We start from the raw sequence: 22,885 nt of genomic DNA, 5'->3' as shown, positions 1-22,885 counted from the left end.
ATTGGAGCTGTTCTTCATTCTTATAATTCTGATTTGGGTAATTTTGTTTGTTTTCTCTTAAAAAGCTTTTCTTTTGGGTTAATTGAGTCTTGTTCGAATTGTTGTAAGCTTGTTTTGTTCACACGCTTATAATTCGTTTTATTGATTCACGAGTGTTCTATTGAACTTCAGAATTAATAAACGTTAAGAGGTTGTGAAAAACTTGTTCTTGTGATTACTAGAACAATTTGATTTAATTTCTATAAGGAATTCAATTCTTTGTGAGTTTACTATAAGAAGCCTCCAGAATATAACACTTGATCACGTCCTTTTTTCTTAGTCTTTTGGTTTAACCATGTCATCTGAACCATCATTGACTTTGGAAAATTTAGCTTATACATTGAGAGATGTAGTAGAACATATGAAAAAACAATTTCAAAAACAAGATGACAAATTAACTAGGTTATTGAATGATATGCCTAAAACGTCTAAAGGGGATGGTTCTGATAATGACCAAGAAAGTGAGTCTAAAGGGTCTAGACATAATCTCCAACCCAAAATTGACACTAATTTGGGTAGCATTAAGATGAAAATACCATCTTTTCATGGTAAGAGTGACCACAAGTTTATTTGGAGTGGGAAAAGAAGGTTGAAAGGGTTTTGAATGTCATAACTATAGTGAGTCTAAAAAGGTTAAACTTGTTGTTGTTGAATTTTGTGATTATACGCCATTTGGTGGGATCAATTGGTGAGTGGTCGTAGGCGTCATGGGGAACACGAAGTTGGTTCATGGGATGAGGTTAAACGCATTATGCGTAAAAGGTTTGTGCCATCGCACTACCAAAGGGATTTGTACAACAAGTTACAAAATCTAGTACAAGGTAGTAAGAGTGTTGAGGAGTATTGGCAATCTATGGAGATAGCTATGATTAGAGCCAATATAGATGAGGATAGGGAAGCCACAATGGCAAGATTTTTGCATGGTTTGAATCGTGATATTGCTAACATAATTGAATTGCGGCATTATGTAGAGATGGAGGATATGTTGCACATGGCCATAAAGGTGGAAAAGCAATTAAAAACCAAGAGCGGTCGCCCCTAGCTCAAAATGGAGTAATGCATGGAAAGGGAGCAACCAGCCCCCTAACAAGGGTCGTGAGGCATCAAAGGACATCAAGCCAGCCCCTAAATTTGATGTTAACACTAAACCAACGACGCGAAAGTGACCTCGAATCAAAGAAAGTGCAATGCTTCAAGTGTTTGGGGTATGGACATATATCTTCCCAATGTCCAAACAAGCGAACCATGGCAATTCGAGGTGGTGAAGTGGTCTTTGAGAGTGATGAAGAATCCGAACCGGTGAGGAGGATTACCTATACATGCACGAGTTGGAAGAATGTGATGATGTGCAATTGGGTGAGGTTAGTAATGTACTTATAACTTTTAGAGCTCTTAATTTACAACCTATTGATGATGACGCTCAAAGGGAAAATATATTCCATACTACATGTAAAGTACAAAACCATGATGCTAATTGTAGTTTAATCATTGATGGGGGTAGTTGTACTAATGTAGCCAGTGCTATGATGGTTGATAAACTTAGACTTCCAACTATTAAGCATCCTAAGCCATACACCTTGGAATGGCTTAATGATCAAAGTGGGATTAGAGTTACTAAGCAAGTACGGATTGCATTTAGTGTGAAGAAGTATAATGATGAGGTATTATGTGATGTTGTTCCCATGCAAGCATGTCATATGTTGCTAGGTAGACCATGGTTATATGATAGATCTGTAATTCATAATGGTCGAACCAATGCATATTCTCTTGTAATGGATAGAAAACCGTATGTTTTGGCACCATTAAGTCCTAAAGAAGTTTGTGAATTACAAAAAGTTGTAAAGGACCGAATGGAAGCATATGAGAAAGAAAAAAGAAAGTGTGAGAGTGCATATGAAAAAGAAAAGGTGCACAAGCAAAGGGGAGTTGTGTGGAAAATAATGAGGGGGGAGAGCAACGAGTGGTAAAAGGAGAGTTTAGCGAGGGTTTGCGCAAGAATGTGAGCAAAAGAACGAGTAAGGCGCAAGAAAAAGGGGAGGCAAGCGAGAAAAAAAGTGAGTTTCTTAGTTAGAGAGCGAGACATGAGAAAGGCTTTGAGTGAAAATAGGCAAGTACTTGTACTTATGTACAAGGAGACTTTATTTAACACTAATAATCTTAACTCTTCTCTTCCTAGTGTGTTTGTAAGTGTTTTGCAGGAATATGACGATGTGTTTCCGAGGGAGTTACCTAGTGGGTTGCCACCACTAAGGGGGATAGAGCACCAAATTGACTTTGTACGGGGTCATCCATTCCAAATAGACCAGCCTATAGAGTCAATCCGGAGGAGACCAAGAGCTAGCAGCCAAGTTGAGGAACTACTAAGTAAAGGTTATGTTAGGGAAAGTCTTAGCCCATGCTGTTCTGTTTTGTTAGTCCCTAAGAAAGATGGGTCTTGGCGTATGTGTATTGATTGTCGTGCAATTAACAAGATTACCATTAAATATCGTCATCCTATTCCTAGGTTAGATGATATGTTAGATGAATTGCATGGAAGTGTTATCTTTACTAAAATTGATTTGAGAAGTGGCTATCACCAAATTAGAATGAATATAGGTGATGAGTGGAAAGCGGCATTCAAAACTAAATTTGGTTTGTATGAGTGGTTGGTCATGCCTTTTGGCTTAACTAACGCACCAAGTACTTTTATGAGACTAATGAACCATGTTTTGCGTGCGTATATTGGTAAATTTGTGGTAGTATACTTTGATGATATTTTGATTTATAGTAAGAGCTTTAGTGAGCATGTTGAACATGTTCGGATGGTGTTGATGGTTTTGCGTGAGAATTCTTTATATGCTAACCTTGCTAAGTGTGATTTTTGCACAAACAAACTTGTGTTTCTTGGTTTTGTTGTTAGTAAAAATGGAATTCAGGTCGATGAAGATAAGGTAAAAGCAATTAAGGAGTGTGACACCAAAGAATGTTAGTGATGTGAGGAGCTTTCATGGGCTTGCAAGCTTCTATAGGAGGTTTGTCAAGGACTTGATGCCCTTGCCGCACCACTTAACGAGCTTGTAAAGAAGAACGTGAAGTTTCATTGGGGAGAACAACAAGAAAACGCATTTAATATGCTAAAGGGCAAACTTACTTCATCTCCCATTCTTTCACTTCCGGATTTTTCCAAAACTTTTGAAATTGATTGTGATGCTTCTGGTGTAGGTATTGGAGCTGTTTTAATGCAAGATGGGAAGCCAATAGCCTATTTTAGTGAAAAGTTGAATGGAGCTAGCTTGAAATATCCAACTTATGACAAGGAATTGTATGCTCTTGTGTGTGCACTCAATGTTTGGCAGCATTATTTGCTACCTAAGGAGTTTGTGATTCACACGGATCATGAAGCATTAAAGCACTTGAAGGGACAGAACAAGTTGAATAAGCGCCATGCTAAATGGAGTGAATTCATTGAAGCATTTCCCTATGTCATTAAGTACAAGCAAGGTAAAGAAAATGTAGTAGCCGATGCACTATCTAGAAGGTATGCTTTACTTGCTTCTCTAGAAACAAAATTGCTTGGTTTTGAGTATATCAAAGACTTGTATGTTGATGACCACGATTTTGGTTCTATTTTTCATGCTTGTGAACATGGTGCTATTGATAAATTTTACAGACATGATGGATTTTTGTTCAAAGAAAAATGTCTATGCATTCCTATGTGTTCTATGCGTGAATTGCTTGTGAGAGAATCACATGAAGGTGGTTTGATGGGACACTTTGGTGTTCAAAAGACTTTAGATGTTTTGCATGATCATTTCTATTGGCCTAAAATGAAATCCGATGTGAATAGATTATGTGCTAATCGTATTGTATGCAAGCAAGCTAAGTCTAAATCATAACCTAATGGGTTATACATGCCTTTGCCCATACCTAATTCTCCTTGGATTGACATATCTATGGATTTTGTGCTTGGATTACCTAGGTCTAAACATGGGCATGATAGTATTTTTGTTGTGGTGGATAGGTTTTCAAAGATGTCACACTTTATTGCATGTAGGAAAACCGATGATGCACAACATGTTGCTGGAATTGTTCTTTAGAGAAATTGTACGTTTACATGGTATGCCTAGAACTATTGTCGTTGATAGGGACACCAAGTTTTGAGCTATTTTTGGAAGACCTTATGGGGTAAACCGGGAACTAAATTACTTTTTTCTACTACATGTCATCCCCAAACCGATGGTCAAACTGAGGTAGTAAATAGAACTTTGTCACAATTACTTAGGACCATGGTTAAACGAACTTGAGAACATGGGAAAATTGTTTGCCGCATGTTGAATTTGCATATAATCGTAGTATGCATTCTTCTACTCAATTTTGCCCATTTGAGATTGTTTATGGCTTTATTCCTTTGAGTCCTTTAGATTTGATTGCTTTACCTTTGAGTGAACAAGTGAATTTAGATGGTGCAAAGAAGGCTGAATTTGTGTTGAAGTTGCATGAGCAAGTGCGTGCAAATTTGGAAAGACGCAATGAACAAATCACCAAACAACGCAATAAGGGCCGTAAAAGGATGGTATTTGAAGTTGGTGATTGGGTTTGGGTGCACTTCAGGAAGGAAAGGTTTCCCAATCAAAGAAAATCAAAGTTGATGCCACGTGGTGATGGTCCATTTGAAGTAATAGAGCGCATCAACGATAATGCATATAAAGTTGACTTACAGTGAGTATAATGTTAGTGCTACTTTTAATGTTGCTGATTTGTCTCCTTTTGATTTTGATGAAGGCGTTGATTCGAGGTCGAATCCTTTCAAAAGAGGGGAGAATGATGCAACCAAAGATGCATCTAAGTCAACTAGCATGGATCCACTAGCCTATGGAGGACCGATGACACGAGCAAGGAGTAAAAGGTTCAAGCAAGCCTTAAATTCTTACTTGGAGCATGTTTTGAAGATGGCTAATGATGGTGCTTTTAATGAAGATAACAACGCCTTGAAGATAGTGACATTAATTGCTATTAATGAAGCTTAAACTTCCGGTCATGGAACAAGGTCAAGGTCAAAGATCGGGGATCAAAGTCAACAGGGTTTCTAGAAGCATTGGGCCGCACATTAGGGTTTCTAGAAGCATTGGAGGTCTCACTTTAACCCTAGGGCAGCCACCACTTATGCTTAGAGAAGGAGGCATGCATTAGAAGTCTTTTAGGGTTTGATTCTTTATTGCTTATCTCTTAGTCCTTTTTAGGGTTAGAATCATTTCAAAACTCTATAAATAGAGCTATGTATTTCGGGCTAAAGGACATAAGATCAATATACATTTCCGAATGAAGTTTAATTTGAGTTGTTAACTCTTATTCCTTAAGGTGTTCCTTATTGAATTTCTTGAGATTAAATTAACTTGTTTGATTTAGTTTCACATCTACATGTTTGATCAATCAATTAACTTTTTATTAGTTTCTTGAGTTGTTTGAACATTCTTCATCTATTTATAACTAAAGGGCTTAGTAGTTCTATTGCTAAGTTTGTTAGTTCCATAATCAATTGCAAACTTTCAAGTTAGATCTTGGGGCGACAAATTCGAACTTATTGGTAAGGGTGCTTCCTCTTAAATAGGGAGAGCGTTTATCAGTTTGATTTTCTCACCATTACTTATCTTGGTGTTTGAACGTATCCGGTTCGAGTTCGTATCAACGACGAGAATCGAGGCACGCCCAAATTCAGGGCTTGGACCATTGAGATCTCCATCATTCCTTGTTCCTCTCGGCACAAGAACTCTTGATGTTACAAGGATTAGCGCAAGAAAATTAAATTAGTTGTTCGAGTATTGGCATCATTCTCGAATGAAATGAAATCAGTTGATCGAGCGTTCATGTCATTCTCGAATGATCTCTGCTGAATCTTTTGGAGGAACACGCCAAATTTCGGACTTGGACCATTGGGATCTCTATCATTCCTTGTTGCTCTCGGCACGAGGACTCCCAATGGCACAAGGATTAGCGTAAAGAATCATGAGAAGGCAGTTGACAAGCTTGGCTGGTGGCCTTGATGCTTTACTTGATCATCAAGCGAGACGAGACGTAAATCCACGCGCGAAATGGAGAAATCATATCGTTTTCAATTAATTCAAACATAATACAAGCAGTAATTTGTGTCATAATGTTACCAGGTAGGCCCACACCAATTTCTCCTTGTTTTCGTTAAGCTGGCTTATAGAATCTAGGACTACGGTTGACCAGTCAACTCCTCTCTGGTTCTTGATTTGACTTTAGTTTATTCATCTTTCTGCCTCTCTTTCTAATCTTTGTTTAGTATGATGGTTTGGCTCTATTAGGGGAGCATAAGCACGAGTGTCGAGTGAAAGCGCGTGTAAGCGGCAAGCATAGGCACAGATCCATTGCTTGGACAAATGCAAAGAAATTAAATTTAGTTGATCGAGTATTGATATCATTCTCGAATGAAATGAAATTAGTTGATTGAGCATTGATATAATTCTCGAATGATCTTATCGAATCTTTTGGAAGAAGGAACGAACGACAAACGAGAATCAAGGCACGCACAAATTCAGAACTTGGACCATTTGGATCTCCATCATTCCTTGTTCCTCTCGGCATGAGGACTACTTATGGCACAAGGATTAGCGTAAAGAATAATGAGAAGGCAGTTGACAAGCTAGGCTGGTGGCATTGATGCTTTGCTTGATCATCAAGCGGGACGAACCTAAATCCAAGAGCAAAAGGGAGAAATCATGTTGTTTTCAATTAATCCAAGCATAATACAAGCAGGAGCGCGACCGTTTTGATGTCTGAGATGCATATAATAAAGTAATTTGGATCAGAGTGTTAATAGGTAGGCCCACACGAATTTCTCCTTATTTTCATTAAGATAGCTAACAGAATCTAGGACTACGGTTGATCAGTCAATTCCTCATTGGTACTTGATTTGACTTTAGTTTATTCATCTTTCTTTATTTATTAATTTTTATTTAGCTTCTAGTTTCTTTTTCTTATGGAATGAGAGATTTCGCACTATAGAAACCGTATGCAACCGAATACTTGAGGCTAATGAGTATACTATTTCAGTTTTCTACCTTCTGGGAAATCAAGTTATGGTTTCTTCAAAGAACTTTGCGAGCTAATCACGACTCGCCATGGAGAAAGTAGACTTATCGCTCGCGTCCTTCCTTTCTATTGTGTGTTCTTTGTCTACCCTAGTATCTAAATCAATTCGATTTGAGCTTTACGACCAACCGTATGGAGAAGAACAAAGAACTTGTGATTTCTTTCCTTATCGGACCCGATATCGTACCTATGTTCTAATTTTGTTCGTTTCTTTTATGGCTCTCTTTCTAATCTTTGTTTAGCATGATGGTTTGTTTATATTTGGGGAGGCGTAAGCGCAGTGTCGGGCGTGTGGCGTGCAAGAAGCATAGGCACAGATCTATTCCTTGAACAAATACAAAGAAATTAAATTAGTTGATCGAGTATGATATCATTCTCTAATGAAATGAAATCAGTTGATCAAGCATTGATATCATTATCGAATGATCTCGGTCAAATCATTTGGAGGAAGGAGTGGACGACGAGAATCGAGGCACGCCCAAATTCAGGGCTTGGACCATTGGGAGCTCCATCATTCCTTGTTCCTCTCAGCATAAGAAATTCAAGAGTTAACAACTCAAAGAAAATAAACTTCATTGAGAATGATATATTGATCTAATCTCTTTGGCCGAAATACATAGCTCTATTTATAGAGTCTTGAAATAATTCTAACCCTAAAAAGAACTAAGAGTGGCAGCTAAGACTTCTCAAACATAAGGAATAAGAATCAGAACCTAAAAGACTCCTAATGTGTAGCTGCCATTAGGAAACAAATCAATCTAGAATAAAACTCCCTAATTAAGATAAACAACAAGGAAACAAATAATTCTATCTAATCTCTATCTTGGAAAGATATATGCGGCTGCCCTAGGGTTAGGTGAGACGTCCAAGGCTTCTAGAAACCCTAACCATATGCTGACAAGTCATAAGGCATGGCAACGCCTTATTGAAGATGAGCTTCTCCCTCAAACTTAATGTTACTATCTTCAAGGCATTGTTATCATCATTAAAAACACCGTCATTAGCCATCTTCAAAACATGCTCCAAGTAAGAATTTAAGGCTTGCTTGAACTTCGTACTTCTTGCTCGTATCATTGGTCCATGCTTAGTTGACTTAGATGCATGCTTGGTTGCATCAGAAGGAAATTAAATTAATTGATCGAGCATTGATATCATTCTCGAATGAAATGAAATCAGTTGATCGTGCATTGATATCATTCTCGAATGATCTCGGTCGAATCTTTTGGAGGAATGAGTGAACAAGGAGAATCAAGGCGCGCCCAGATTCACAATATGGACCATTGGGATCTCCATCATTCCTTGTTCCTCTTGGCACGAGGACTCTTGATGGCATAAGGATTAGCATAAGGAATCATGACAAGCTTAGACGGTGGCGTTGATATGTTGCGTGATCATCAAACGGTACGAGATGTAAATCCAGATGCAAAAGGGAGAAATCATGTTGAATCATGTTGAATCAAGAGAAGGTAGTTGACAAGCTTGGCTTGATCATCAAGCGGGACGAGACGTAAACCTACGCTCAAAAGGGAGATATCATGTTGTTTTCGATTAATCCAAGCATAATATAAGTAGGAATGCAACCTTTTTGATGTCTGGGCCGCATATAATTAAGTAATTTGGGTCGGTGTTGTATTAGGTAGGCCCACACGAATTTCTCCTTGTTTTCGTTAAGCTGGCTCACAAAATCTAGGACTACGGTTGACCAGTCAACTCCTCTCTGGTGCTTGATTTGACTTTAGTTTATTCATTTTTCTTTATTTAATAATTTTTATCTTCTAGTTTCTTTTTCTTATGGAATGAGGGATCTCGCACTTTAGAAACTGCATGCAATCGAATACTTGAGGCTAATAAGTATACTATTTCAGTTTTCTACCTTGTGGGAAATCAAGTTATGGGTTTAGAGAACTTTGCGAGATAATCACGACTCGCCGTTGGAGAAAATAGACTTATCGCTCGCGTCCTTCCTTTCTTTTATGTGTTTTTTTGTCTACCCTAGTGTTTAAATCAATTCGATTTGATCTTTACGAGTAGCCGTACGGAGAAGAACAAAGAAAATCTTACATATGTTCTGATTTTATTCGTTTCTTTTGTGCCTCTCTTTCTAATCTTTGTTTAGTATGATGGTTTTGTTTCTATTTGGGGAGCATAAGCATGAGTATCGAGTAAAAGCGCGTGCAAGCGACAAGCATAGGCACAGATCAATTGCTTGGACAAATACAAAGAAATTAAATTAGTTGATCGAGTATTGTTATCATTCTCGAATGAAATCAAATAAGTTGATCGAGCATTGATATCATTCTCGAATGATCTCGGTCGAATTTTTGGAGGAAAGAGTGGACGACGAGAATCGAGGCACGCCCAAATTCAGGGCTTGGACCATTAGGATCTCCATCATTCCTTGTTCCTCTCGGTACAAGAACTCCTGATGGCACTAGGATTAGCGTAAGGAATCATGAGAAGACAGTTGGTAAGCTTGGCCGGTGGCGGTGATGCTTTTGCTTGATCATCAAGCAGGACAAAACGTAAATCCATATGCGTAATACAAGCAGGAATATGACCATTTTGATATATAGGACGCATACAATGATGTCATTTGGGTCGGAGTGTTATTAGGTATGCCAACACCAATTTCTCCTTGTTTTGGTTAAGCTGGATTACGGTTGATCAGTCAACTCCTTTCTTGTTCTTGATTTGACTTTAGTTTATTCACCTTTCTTTCCTTTCTTTTGTGCCTCTCTTTTTAATCTTTATTTAGTATGATGGTTTGGCTCTATTTAGGGAGCATAAGCACGAGTATCGAGTGAAAGCACGTGTAAGCGGCAAGCATAGGCACAGAACCATTGCTTGGACAAATGTAAGGAAATTAAATTAGTTGATCGAGTATTGATATCATTCTCAAATGAAATGAAATCAGTTGATCGAGCATTAGTGAACGACCAAAATCGACGCACGCCTAAATTCAAGGCTTGGACCATTGGGAACTCCATCATTCCTTGTACCTCTCGGCACAAGAACTCTTGATGGCACAAGGATTAGCATAAGAAATCATGAGAAGGCAGTTAGCAAGCTAGGCGGTGGGGTTGATGCTTTGCTTGATCATCAAGCCGGTCGAAACGTAAATCCACGTGCGAAAGGGAGAAATCATATTATTTTCGATTAATCTGAGAGTAATACAAGCAGGAATGCGACCGTCTTGATGTCTGGGATGCATACAAAGATGTAATTTGGGTCAGAATATTATTAGGTAGGCCCACACGAATTTCTCCTTATTTTTGTTAAGCTGGCTCACAGAATGTAGAACTACAGTTGACCAGTCAACTCCTCTCTAGTACTTGATTTGACTTTAGTTTATTCATATTTCTTTATTTATTAATACTTATTTAGCTTCTAGTTTCTTTTTTTATAGAATGAGGGATTTCGCACTATAGAAACCACATGCAACCGAATACTTTAGGCTAATGAGCATACTATTTCAGTTTTCTACCTTGTGGGAAATCAAGTTATGGGTTCTTTCAAGAACTTTGTGAGCTAATCACGTCTCGCCCTTGGAAAAAATAAACTTATCGCTCGCATCGTTCCTTTCTTTTTATGTTCTTTGTCTACTGTAGTGTCTAAATCAATTTGATTCGATCCTTATGCCCTGCCGTACGTAGAAAAACAAAGAACTTGCTATTTATTTCCTTTCTTTTATGCCTCTCTTTCTAATTTTTGTTTAGTATGATGGTTTGGTTCTATTTGGGGAGCATAAGCACGAGTGTCGAGTGAAAGCGCATGTAAGCGGCAAGCATAGGCACAGATCCATTGCTTGGACAAATGCAAGGAAATTAAATTGGTTGATTAAGTATTGATATCATTCTAGAATGAAATGAAATCAGTTGATCGAACATTGATATCATTCTCGAAAGATCTTGGTCGAATATTTTGGTGGAAGGAGGGAACGACGAGAATCGAGGCACGCCTGATACGAACTCGAACCGGATACGTTCAAACACCAAGATAAGTAATGGTGAGAAAATCAAACTGATAAACGCTCTCCCTATTTAAGAGGAAGCACCCTTACCAATAAGTTCGAATTTGTCGCCCCAAGATCTAACTTGAAAGTTTGCAATTGATTATGGAACTAACAAACTTAGCAATAGAACTACTAAGCCCTTTAGTTATAAATAGATGAAGAATGTTCAAACAACTCAAGAAAATAATAAAAAGTTAATTGATTGATCAAACATGTAGATGTGAAACTAAATCAAACAAGTTAATTTAATCTCAAGAAATTCAATAAGGAACACCTTAAGGAATAAGAGTTAACAACTCAAATTAAACTTCATTCAGAAATGTATATTGATCTTCCGTCCTTTAAACAAAATACATAGCTCTATTTATAGAGTTTTGAAATGATTCTAACCCCAAAAAGGACTAAGAGATAAGCAATAAAGAATCAAACCCTAAAAGACTTCTAATGTAAAACCGCCTCCTTCTCTAAGCATAAGTGGTGGCTGCCCTAGGGTTAGGTGAGACTTCCAATGCTTCTAGAAACCCTAATGTGCGACCCAATACTTCTAGAAACCCTAATGTGCGGCCCAATGCTTCTAGAAACCCTAGGAAAGCCTGTTGACTTTGATCCCTGATCTTTGACCTTGACCTTGTTCCATGACCAGAAGTTTAAGCTTCATTAATAGCAATTAATGTCACTATCTTCAAGGCGTTGTTATCTTCATTAAAAGCACCATCATTAGCCATCTTCAAAACATGCTCCAAGTAAGAATTTAAGGCTTGCTTGAACCTTTTACTCCTTGCTCGTGTCATCGGTCCTCCATAGGCTAGTGGATCCATGCTAGTTGACTTAGATGCATCTTTGGTTGCATCAGATTTCCAAGCCAAAGGAAGTCTAAATTAATGCCAAGAGGGGATGGGCCATTCCAAGTTCTTGAAAGAATTAATGACAATGCCTATAAGATAGATTTGCGAAGTGAGTATGGCAATGTGAGTGCTTCTTTTAATGTTGCTGATCTTTCTTTATTTGATGTAGGTGATGAAGTTGACAATGAGGCTGATTCGAGGACGAATCCTTACGAGGAGAGAGGGAATGATGCAATAAAGACAAGAATTACAAATGATCCTTTAAGCTTTCAAGGAGGTCCAATGACAAGATCCAAGTCCAAAAGTATGCAAGAAGCTTTGTTGGGCTTAATTAAAGATCCATAGGCTAGTGGATCCATGCTAGTTGACTTAGATGCATCTTTGGTTGCATCATTCCCCCCCTCTTTGAAAGGATTCGACCTCGAATCAACGCCTTCATCAAAATCAAAAGGAGACAAATCAGCAACATTAAAAGTAGCACTAACATTATACTCACCAGGTAAGTCAACTTTGTATGCATTATCGTTGATGCGCTCTATTACTTCAAATGGACTATCACCACGTGGCATCAACTTTGATTTTCTTTGATTGGGAAACCTTTCCTTCCTGAAGTGCACCCAAACCCAATCACCAACTTCAAATACCATCCTTTTGCGGCCCTTATTGCGTTGTTTGGTGATTTGTTCATTGCGTCTTTCCAAATTTGCACGCACTTGCTCATGCAACTTCAACACAAATTCAGCCTTCTTTGCACCATCTAAATTCACTTGTTCACTCAAAGGTAAAGCAATCAAATCTAAAGGACTCAAAGGAATAAAGCCATAAACAATCTCAAATGGGCAAAATTGTGTAGAAGAATGCATACTATGATTATATGCAAATTCAACATGCGGCAAACAATTTTCCCATGTTCTCAAGTTTCGTTTAACCATGGTCCTAAGTAATTGTGACAAAGTTCTATTTACTACCTCAGTTTGACCATCGGTTTGGGGATGACATGTAGTAGAAAAAAGTAATTTAGTTCCCAGTTTACCCCATAAGGTCTTCCAAAAATAGCTCAAAAACTTGGTGTCCCTATCACTGACAATAGTTCTAGGCGTTGTAAACGTACAATTTCTCTAAAGAACAATTCAGCAACATGTTGTGCATCATCGGTTTTCCTACATGCAATAAAGTGTGACATCTTTGAAAACCTATCCACCACAACAAAAATACTATCATGCCCATGCTTAGACCTAGGTAATCCAAGCACAAAATCCATAGATATGTCAATCCAAGGAGAATTAGGTATGGGCAAAGGCATGTATAACCCATTAGGTTGTGATTTAGACTTAGCTTGCTTGCATACAATATGATTAGCACATAATCTATTCACATCAGGATTTCATTTTAGGCCAATAGAAATGATCATGCAAAACATCTAAAGTCTTTTGAACACCAAAGTGTCCCATCAAACCACCTTCATGTGATTCTCTCACAAGCAATTCACGCATAGAACACATAGGAATGCATAGACGTTTTTCTTTGAACAAAAATCCATCGTGTCCGTAAAATTTATCAATAGCACCATGTTCACAAGCATGAAAAATAGAACCAAAATCGTGGTCATCAACATACAAGTCTTTGATATACTCAAAACCAAGCAATTTTGTTTCTAGAGAAGCAAGTAAAGCATACCTTCTAGATAGTGCATCGGCAACTACATTTTCTTTACCTTGCTTGTACTTAATGACATAGGGAAATGCTTCAATGAATTCACTCCATTTAGCATGGCGCTTATTCAACTTGTTATGTCCCTTCAAGTGCTTTAATGCTTCATGATCCGTGTGAATCACAAACTCCTTAGGTAGCAAATAATGCTGCCAAACATTGAGTGCACGCACAAGAGCATACAATTCCTTGTCATAAGTTGGATATTTCAAGCTAGCTCCATTCAACTTTTCACTAAAATAGGCTATTGGCTTCCCATCTTGCATTAAAACAGCTCCAATACCTACACCAGAAGCATCACAATCAATTTCAAAAGTTTTGGAAAAATCCGGAAGTGAAAGAATGGGAGATGAAGTAAGTTTGTCCTTTAGCATATTAAATGCGTTTTCTTGTTGTTCTCCCAATGAAACTTCACGTTCTTCTTTACAAGCTCGTTAAGTGGTGCGGCAAGGGTCAAGTCCTTGACAAACCTCCTATAGAAGCTTGCAAGCCCATGAAAGCTCCTCACATCACTAACATTCTTTGGTGTTGGCCACTCCTTAATTGCTTTTACCTTATCTTCATCGACCTGAATTCCATTTTTACTAACAACAAAACCAAGAAACACAAGTTTGTTTGTGCAAAAATCACACTTAGCAAGGTTAGCATATAAAGAATTCTCACGCAAAACCATCAACACCATCCGAACATGTTCAACATGCTCACTAAAGCTCTTACTATAAATCAAAATATCATCAAAGTATACTACCACAAATTTACCAATATCATACGCAAAACATGGTTCATTAGTCTCATAAAAGTACTTGGTGCGTTAGTTAAGCCAAAAGGCATGACCAACCACTCATACAAACCAAATTTAGTTTTGAATGCTGTTTTCCACTCATCACCTATATTCATTCTAATTTGGTGATAGCCACTTCTCAAATCAATTTTAGTAAAGATAACACTTCCATGCAATTCATCTAACATATCATCTAACCTAGGAATAGGATGACGATATTTAATGGTAATCTTGTTAATTGCACGACAATCAATACACATACGCCAAGACCCATCTTTCTTAGGGACTAACAAAACAGAACACATGGGCTAAGACTTTCCCTAACATAACCTTTACTTAGTAGTTCCTCAACTTGGCGTTGCACTTTGGTCTCCTCCCGGATTGACTCTATAGGCTGGTCTATTTGGAATGGATGACCCCGGCACAAAGTCAATTTGGTGCTCTATCCCCCTTAGTGGTGGCAACCCACTAGGTAACTCCCTCGGAAACACATCGTCATATTCCTGCAAAACACTTACAAACACACTAGGAAGAGAAGAGTTAAGATTATTAGTGTTAAATAAAGTCTCCTTGTACATAAGTACAAGTACTTGCCTATTTTCACTCAAAGCCTTTCTCATGTCTCGCTCTCTAACTAAGAAACTCACTTTTTTCTCGCTTGCCTCCCCTTTTTCTTGCGCCTTACTCGTTCTTTTGCTCACATTCTTGCGCAAACCCTCGCTAAACTCTCCTTTTACCACTCGTTGCTCTCCCCCCTCATTATTTTCCACACAACTCCCCTTTTGCTTGTGCACCTTTTCTTTTTCATATGCACTCTCACACTTTCTTTTTTCTTTCTCATATGCTTCCATTCGGTCCTTTACAACTTTTTGTAATTCACAAACTTCTTTAGGACTTAATGGTGCCAAAACATACGGTTTTCCATCCATTACAAGAGAATATGCATTGGTTCGACCATTATGAATTACAGATCTATCATATAACCATGGTCTACCTAGCAACATATGACATGCTTGCATGGGAACAACATCACATAATACCTCATCATTATACTTCTTTACACTAAATGCAATCCGTACTTGCTTAGTAACTCTAATCCCACTTTGATCATTAAGCCATTGCAAGGTGTATGGCTTAGGATGCTTAATAGTTGGAAGTCTAAGTTTATCAACCATCATAGCACCGGCTACATTAGTACAACTACCCCCATCAATGATTAAACTACAATTAGCATCATGGTTTTGTACTTTACATGTAGTATGGAATATGTTTTCCCTTTGATCGTCATCATCAATAGGTTGTAAATTAAGAGCTCTAAAAGTTATAAGTACATTACTAACCTCACCCAATTGCACATCATCACATTCTTCCAACTCAGGCATGTATAGGTAATCCTCCTCACCCGGTTCGGATTCTTCATCACTCTCAAAGACCACTTCACCACCTCGAATTGCCATGGTTCGCTTGTTTGGACATTGGGAAGATATATGTCCATACCCCAAACACTTGAAGCATTGCACTTTCTTTGATTCTGAGGTCACTATGCGTCGTTGGTTTAGTGTTAACATCAAATTTAGGGGCTGGCTTGATGTCCTTTGATGCCTCACGACCCTTGTTAGGGGGCTGGTTGCTCCCTTTCCATGCATTACTCCATTTTGAGCTAGGGCGCGACTTCCGCTCTTGGTTTTAATTGCTTTTCCACCTTTATGGCCATGTGCAACATATCCTCCATCTCTACATAATGCCGCAATTCAATTATGTTAGCAATATCACGATTCAAACCATGCAAAAATCTTGCCATTGTGGCTTCCCTATCCTCATCTATATTGGCTCTAATCATAGCTATCTCCATAGATTGCCAATACTCCTCAACACTCTTACTACATTGTACTAGATTTTGTAACTTGTTGTACAAATCCCTTTGGTAGTGCGATGGCACAAACCTTTACGCATAATGCGTTTAACCTCATCCCATGAACCAACTTCGTGTTCCCCATGACGCCTCGACCACTCACCAATTGATCCCACCAAATGGCGGCATAATCACAAAATTCAACAACGTAAGTTTAACCTTTTTAGACTCACTATAGTTATGACATTCAAAACCCTTTCAACCTTCTTTTCCCACTCCAAATAAACTTCAGGTCACTCTTACCATGAAAAGATGGTATTTTCATCTTAATGCTACCCAAATTAGTGTCAATTTTGGGTTGGAGATTATGTCTAGACCCTTTAGACTCACTTTCTTGGTCATTATCGGAACCATCCCCTTTAGACGTTTTAGGCATATCATTCAATAACCTAGTTAATTTGTCATCTTGTTTTTGAAATTGTTTTGTCATATGTTCTACTACATCTCCTCAATGTATAAGCTAAATTTTCCAAAGTCAATGATGGTTCGGATGACATGGTTAAACCAAAAGACTAAGAAAAAGGACGTGATCAAGTGTTATACTCCTGGAGGCTTCTTATAGTTAAAGGCAAAAACAAGAAAAGATCACTCCCTCACGTGTTTCACTCACAAAGAATTGAATTCCTTATAGAAATTAAATCAAATTGTTCTAGTAATCACAAGAACAAGTTTTTCATTAACCTCTTAACGTTTATTAATTCCGAAGTTCAATAGAACACTCGTGAATCAATAAAACGAATTATAAGCGTGTGAACAAAATAAACTTACAACTAATCGAACAAGACTCAATTAACCCAAAAGAAAAGCTTTTTAAGAGAAAACAAACAAAATTACCCAAATCAGAATTATAAGAATGAAGAACAGCTCCAATTAATTAAAAGGAATTGCGAATGAATCAATCAAGAGTCAATTCTTCGAGAACTACCCAACACAAATGGTTAGGGTTAGTTTTCCGTTCCTTCCCTTTTTTTTTTTTTTGGAAATCGCCTTGGTATGCGGGCGGCAATGAAAATAGTATACTTTTTTTTTTTTAATAATGATGCGAAATTGAGATGAAATAGAAGATGACTCTTTAATTGAAAAAAATGAACCAACTAACAAGTTTGGCTCCGATACCAAATGAATCGAACTCGAGCCGGATACGTTCAAACACCAAGATAAGTAATGGTGAGAAAATCAAACTGATAACGCTCTCCCTATTTAAGAGGGAAGCACCCTTACCAATAAGTTCGAATTTATCGCCCCAAGATCTAACTTGAAAGTTTGCAATTGATTATGGAACTAACAAACTTAGCAATAGAACTACTAAGCCCTTTAGTTATAAATAGATGAAGAATGTTCAAACAACTCAAGAAACTAATAAAAAGTTAATTGATTGATCAAACATGTAGATGTGAAACTAAATCAAACAAGTTAATTTAATCTCAAGAAATTCAATAAGGAACACCTTAAGGAATAAGAGTTAACAACTCAAATTAAACTTCATTCGAAATGTATATTGATCTTCCCGTCCTTTAGCCCGAAATACATAGCTCTATTTATAGAGTTTTGAAATGATTCTAACCCTAAAAAGGACTAAGAGATAAGCAATAAAGAATCAAACCCTAAAAGACTTCTAATGTGCGGCTGCCTCCTTCTCTAAGCATAAGTGGTGGCTGCCCTAGGGTTAGGTGAGACTTCCAATGCTTCTAGAAACCCTAATGTGCGACCCAATACTTCTAGAAACCCTAATGTGCGGCCCAATGCTTCTAGAAACCCTAGGAAAGCCTGTTGACTTTGATCCCTGATCTTTTGACCTTGACCTTGTTCCATGACCAGAAGTTTAAGCTTCATTAATAGCAATTAATGTCACTATCTTCAAGGCGTTGTTATCTTCATTAAAAGCACCATCATTAGCCATCTTCAAAACATGCTCCAAGTAAGAATTTAAGGCTTGCTTGAACCTTTTACTCCTTGCTCGTGTCATCGGTCCTCCATAGGCTAGTGGATCCATGCTAGTTGACTTAGATGCATCTTTGGTTGCATCAACGCCCGAATTCAGGATTTGGACCATTGGGATCTCTATCAATCCTTATTACACTCGGCACGAGGACTCCTGATGGCACAAGGAATAGCATAAAGAATCATGAGAAGACAGTTGACAAGCTTGGTCTGTGGCGTTGATGCTTTGCTTGAACATTAAGAAGGACGAAACCTAAATCGACGCGTGAAAGGGAGAAATCATGTTGTTTTCGATTAATCCAAGAGATTAAGCAGGAGCGTGATCGTTTTGATGTCTGGAATGCATACAATAAAGTAACTTTGGTCAGAGTGTTATTGATGGGCTACTTATGTAGCTACAATCTAAGGCAGTGAACCTATTGATGCAATCTAGCACTCATGGCGAGTATCAAGATCGTATTCCTCGGGAAAGTGAAAGCCCAGAGTTATTTCTTTGTTCTCTGTTATATTAGCCTAAAATGAATGATGAATAATTTCTAAATTAACTAATAACTACAAACTGAGTTCTAAGGGAGATGTAGGAATGAATGGATAAATGAAACAATCAAAACAAGAAAGCAAACCCAAAGGGAACATAAACTAGTTGGCAATCAAACAAAAGATAATAGATTGATGAGTCTAATTATGCTACCCGTGGATGAATTCTTAACTGAATTCAGTCTGTCTCTCGAGCTCACCGAATTCCTAAACTCAATAACCTAAAGTTGGAATCTCTTCCTAACGATTGATTCTTAAATTAGCATTAAGCTTTAATCCGTCTCTATTAAGCTTTGTTAATTCTTAATCCGGCTAGTTAATTATCCTTATCTCTAAGTAATTATTAACCAGTTCTTGCTATTCAAAATTCCAATCGCCAAATGGATTTCTCAATCACATAAAGCAATCTAAACATCACAATTCACAACGTCTCATTAATACTGAAAGCAAGAAGGATACAAAACTAAACTCAAACAATCCAACAATTTAGTACTAAACCAACACATAGTAAAGAATTCCCAATGGATTTAATCAATCTAGCTAAACATGTTCATGCTTGAAATAACTAGGAAATAAATTATAATGGAATAACAAGAATGGAACATATACACCCTTTTCTCTCGAATCGGATGAACAGCTCCAAATCTGAATCAACACTACGATCGGTCTTCCAAATTGCCTCTCGAATTGCTTCACTACTCTTTTGCAGTCGGAACCTTTTGATTCCGGGATTCGTCCTCTCTGCAACTCTCTCCCGAACTCAGCACTATGTAAAGACCGAACTAGCCGCCGAGGCTCTCCCTCTCTGCTTGCTTGCCCTAGCTCTAGAAAATAGATTTCCTTATATATTTAAAGCTTCGGATCTCACTAAGTAGTGTGTCTTCATGGTCGTGCCCCCTGCCGGTGCTGAGTCACCAGGGGCCATGCTGGAGGCTGTGGTGGCCTCGGAAACCGTGCCCAAATTGCCATGTTTTGAAGACCAAGAGCTAAGGTTGGTCACGGCCAGAGTCCAGGCCGTGCTGATCAGCACGGCCTTGACCTAGGCCGTGCTCAATATATGCACTGCGAGCTCTTGTCCGATCTTGATGAATTCTCGTATGTTTTCGCATGTATTGATCTAAAACTGCTCAAATACTGATGATGGTCCTATAAATGCTCCTGAAATGCAAAAAAACACAAAACACGGATGATCTAGGAATAAAAGCACAATAAGTGCTAAGAACATACGCAATAATATGCAAGCAAATATGTGTAAAACTATGCACATCAAATCACCCCATACTTAAGCTATTGCTTCTGCAGTCAGCAATTCCTTACAGTTTACGCCCTTAGTCCACAACAGATAGTATTCGACACATCTCAAAGAATACTCAATCATAAATCAAATTGCAAATCATTAACGAGAATGAAAATAATATTAACGCACGAATAACTTAAATGACAACTCAATACAAACATCACAAACCAATGCCTCATCGGGATCACTCAAGTCACTCAAAGTGTATATAAGGTGAAAAATAAATCCCTCAGAGCAAATGCACAAGACCTGCTCACCATAAGCTTACTCAGAAATCATATCTTCGCTACTGTGAATAAGTAAATAACAAAATCAAAGGTTCTTTAACAAGGTTGTAATGAGGCTAAGGTAAAGGTACGAAGAATTGGGAAAGAAGTGTGGAAATGCTGGAAATCTTGCGATAAACAACAGTATATGCTCAAAGGATTAAATGCCTAAAATCACAAAAAGAATCATTCACTAAAATCCCTAGTTCATAGAATAACGCTCGCAAATGCTCTAAATCCAATAAATAGAAAATTAAAGAATTTTGTTTATTTTTCTTCTTCTTCTTCTTCTTTTTTCCTTTTTTTTTCATGAATAATTTATAAGCGAACCGCTGCATACAACTTGAATAATGTAAAGAATAAAAAAAATACAGTTTGGATCAAAGGGAGCATCTATAATATCAAAAAGACTTAGTGAATTTACCAACATAGCAACTAGCATTTTAATCCCACATAAGGGTAAGCAAATCACAAAAAGAAATTCCAGTATAAGAGTAGAGGAAAGAAAAATGTAAAGAATGGTATAATTAAAGTGTATATGTGTAGATTATGAAGAAAAGGTTAAGGCTCAAAACTGGCTAACTAATGGAAACATAAAGGGTAGGCTTTTGGCCAAATGTGGTGAATTCTAAATCGCCCAAATCATCTCATGGTATTCACAATATTCATGTAACTTCAACATGCATTAGAAAGCAAGTTCTAGAAGCAAAGTCAAGTACAATGCACACTCAAACAAGAAATCTAAAGAGCATAAGTATAATGAGTGCATGTATACGACATTATCAGTGTTCTTAGTTGAGATTCGACAATTCGAAAAATAATTAAATAACACTGGTTTAACCCGGCAGGGCTGATGTGTAAAACACCATCCATTGTTTTTCAAGGACAATGAACAACAAAGAAAAATAACTATAATTCTATAAATTAAGTCATCAATCAGCTCAAAAATAGCATGCTTAAGTGCATAAAGACACTGATATGGACATGGCCAAGCTTAAAGATGGACTCGATGGAGAAGACAACAAGAAAACCAAAGATAAAGCTAAGGATCTATTGAGCATGCTACAAGGCCCAATTACAAGGTCAAGGTCCAAGAAGCTACAAGAAGCCTTAATTGGCTATATGCAAGATTGGGCTAGTCAAGGAAGCTCAATTGGTCATGCTAGGATAGGCCCAAGTAAAGACACATCTCAAGGGGCTTTATTCAATGTTTTGCAAGTCCAAATACATGAAGACCAATGTGGGCTAATATTTGGGCTGAAATCTCTTATTTAAGTTCAGAACAATATTATTGCCTATTTTTCTTATGTGGCAGCTAGGGTTAATAGTTTTACTAGGGTTTCTTATGTTAGGTGGCTATAAAAACGCCCCTTAAGTTGTGTTTTGGAAGATTCGAATTTTGATAAAAATTATAGTAGTTGTTTCCTTTGCATATTTGCTTGAATTCTTGAATTCTTGTTGAATGCATAAACCACAGAAACTCACAGAGATATCACTCATATTTCTCTCGGGGAAATTTGGCAATTCACTCTAGCCACTCTGGACAAGATGTGTGAACAACAGAAACTATTCAAAAAAATTGCAAAAGGAGAAGCGTTGCTGAAGAACTTATGCAACAGGGATTATCTTCAAATCAAATGCAAAGAGAAACACTGTGACTGCAGATCAAAAAGAAAAACATTTTTCCTCTTATTCCAAGGAATCTTCTCATTACAAGCGGAAAAGGGAAAAAGATACTGGTTTAGAAAGAAATCGACAAACAAGCGTAAATCGGATCGGTGCTACATCCTGTGGCCAAAGAGGGCACTATGCAAAGAAATGTCCTAACAAGAAATAATTTGTTGCTCTTCTTCATCAATTGAAAGATTCATGTCCAGAAGAACTATCTGACCATGATCTTGAATCACTTTTTTCAAAAGAAGAAATGGCTTCTTCCCAAACACTCTTTGCCTTTCCTTGTTCAGATACCAGTACAGATTAAGAAAATTCTTCTGATGAAGAAACTTCAATCTTAACCATAGGACCTACACTTCAAGTCAAAATTGAACCTCCAGACAGTCCACAGACTCCTGAAAACTTTCACTGGCTATCTCCTTTACCATCACCAGAAACCATCTTTGCAGATATAGCCTACTGCATTCCTGAAGAACCACATCCCTACATAATACCTACACCAGTACAATCCAACTCTTCTTTCCCAACACTATCTATTCCTAATTTTCCAGAAAACATAGGAAGTTCATCTTCTCCAGAAATCACCACAGTACAACCAATTCATCCTACACCCCTGGTTTCTATTCACATCCTTCCTGGCAAATATGACAGGCCTGTCCCTGTTACTGCACTATTGGACACTGGTTCTCATTGTACCATGTTGAATCCAGATGCTCACTTGACTCGACTGGAGAAAGAAAATTTATCATTTCACGGTGACGAAAGATTTCAAACTACGA

This window comes from Ricinus communis, chromosome 2 (genome assembly GCF_019578655.1).
Source record: "Ricinus communis isolate WT05 ecotype wild-type chromosome 2, ASM1957865v1, whole genome shotgun sequence".
Taxonomy (NCBI): domain Eukaryota; kingdom Viridiplantae; phylum Streptophyta; class Magnoliopsida; order Malpighiales; family Euphorbiaceae; genus Ricinus; species Ricinus communis.
Note: the sequence above shows the minus strand (reverse complement) of the source record.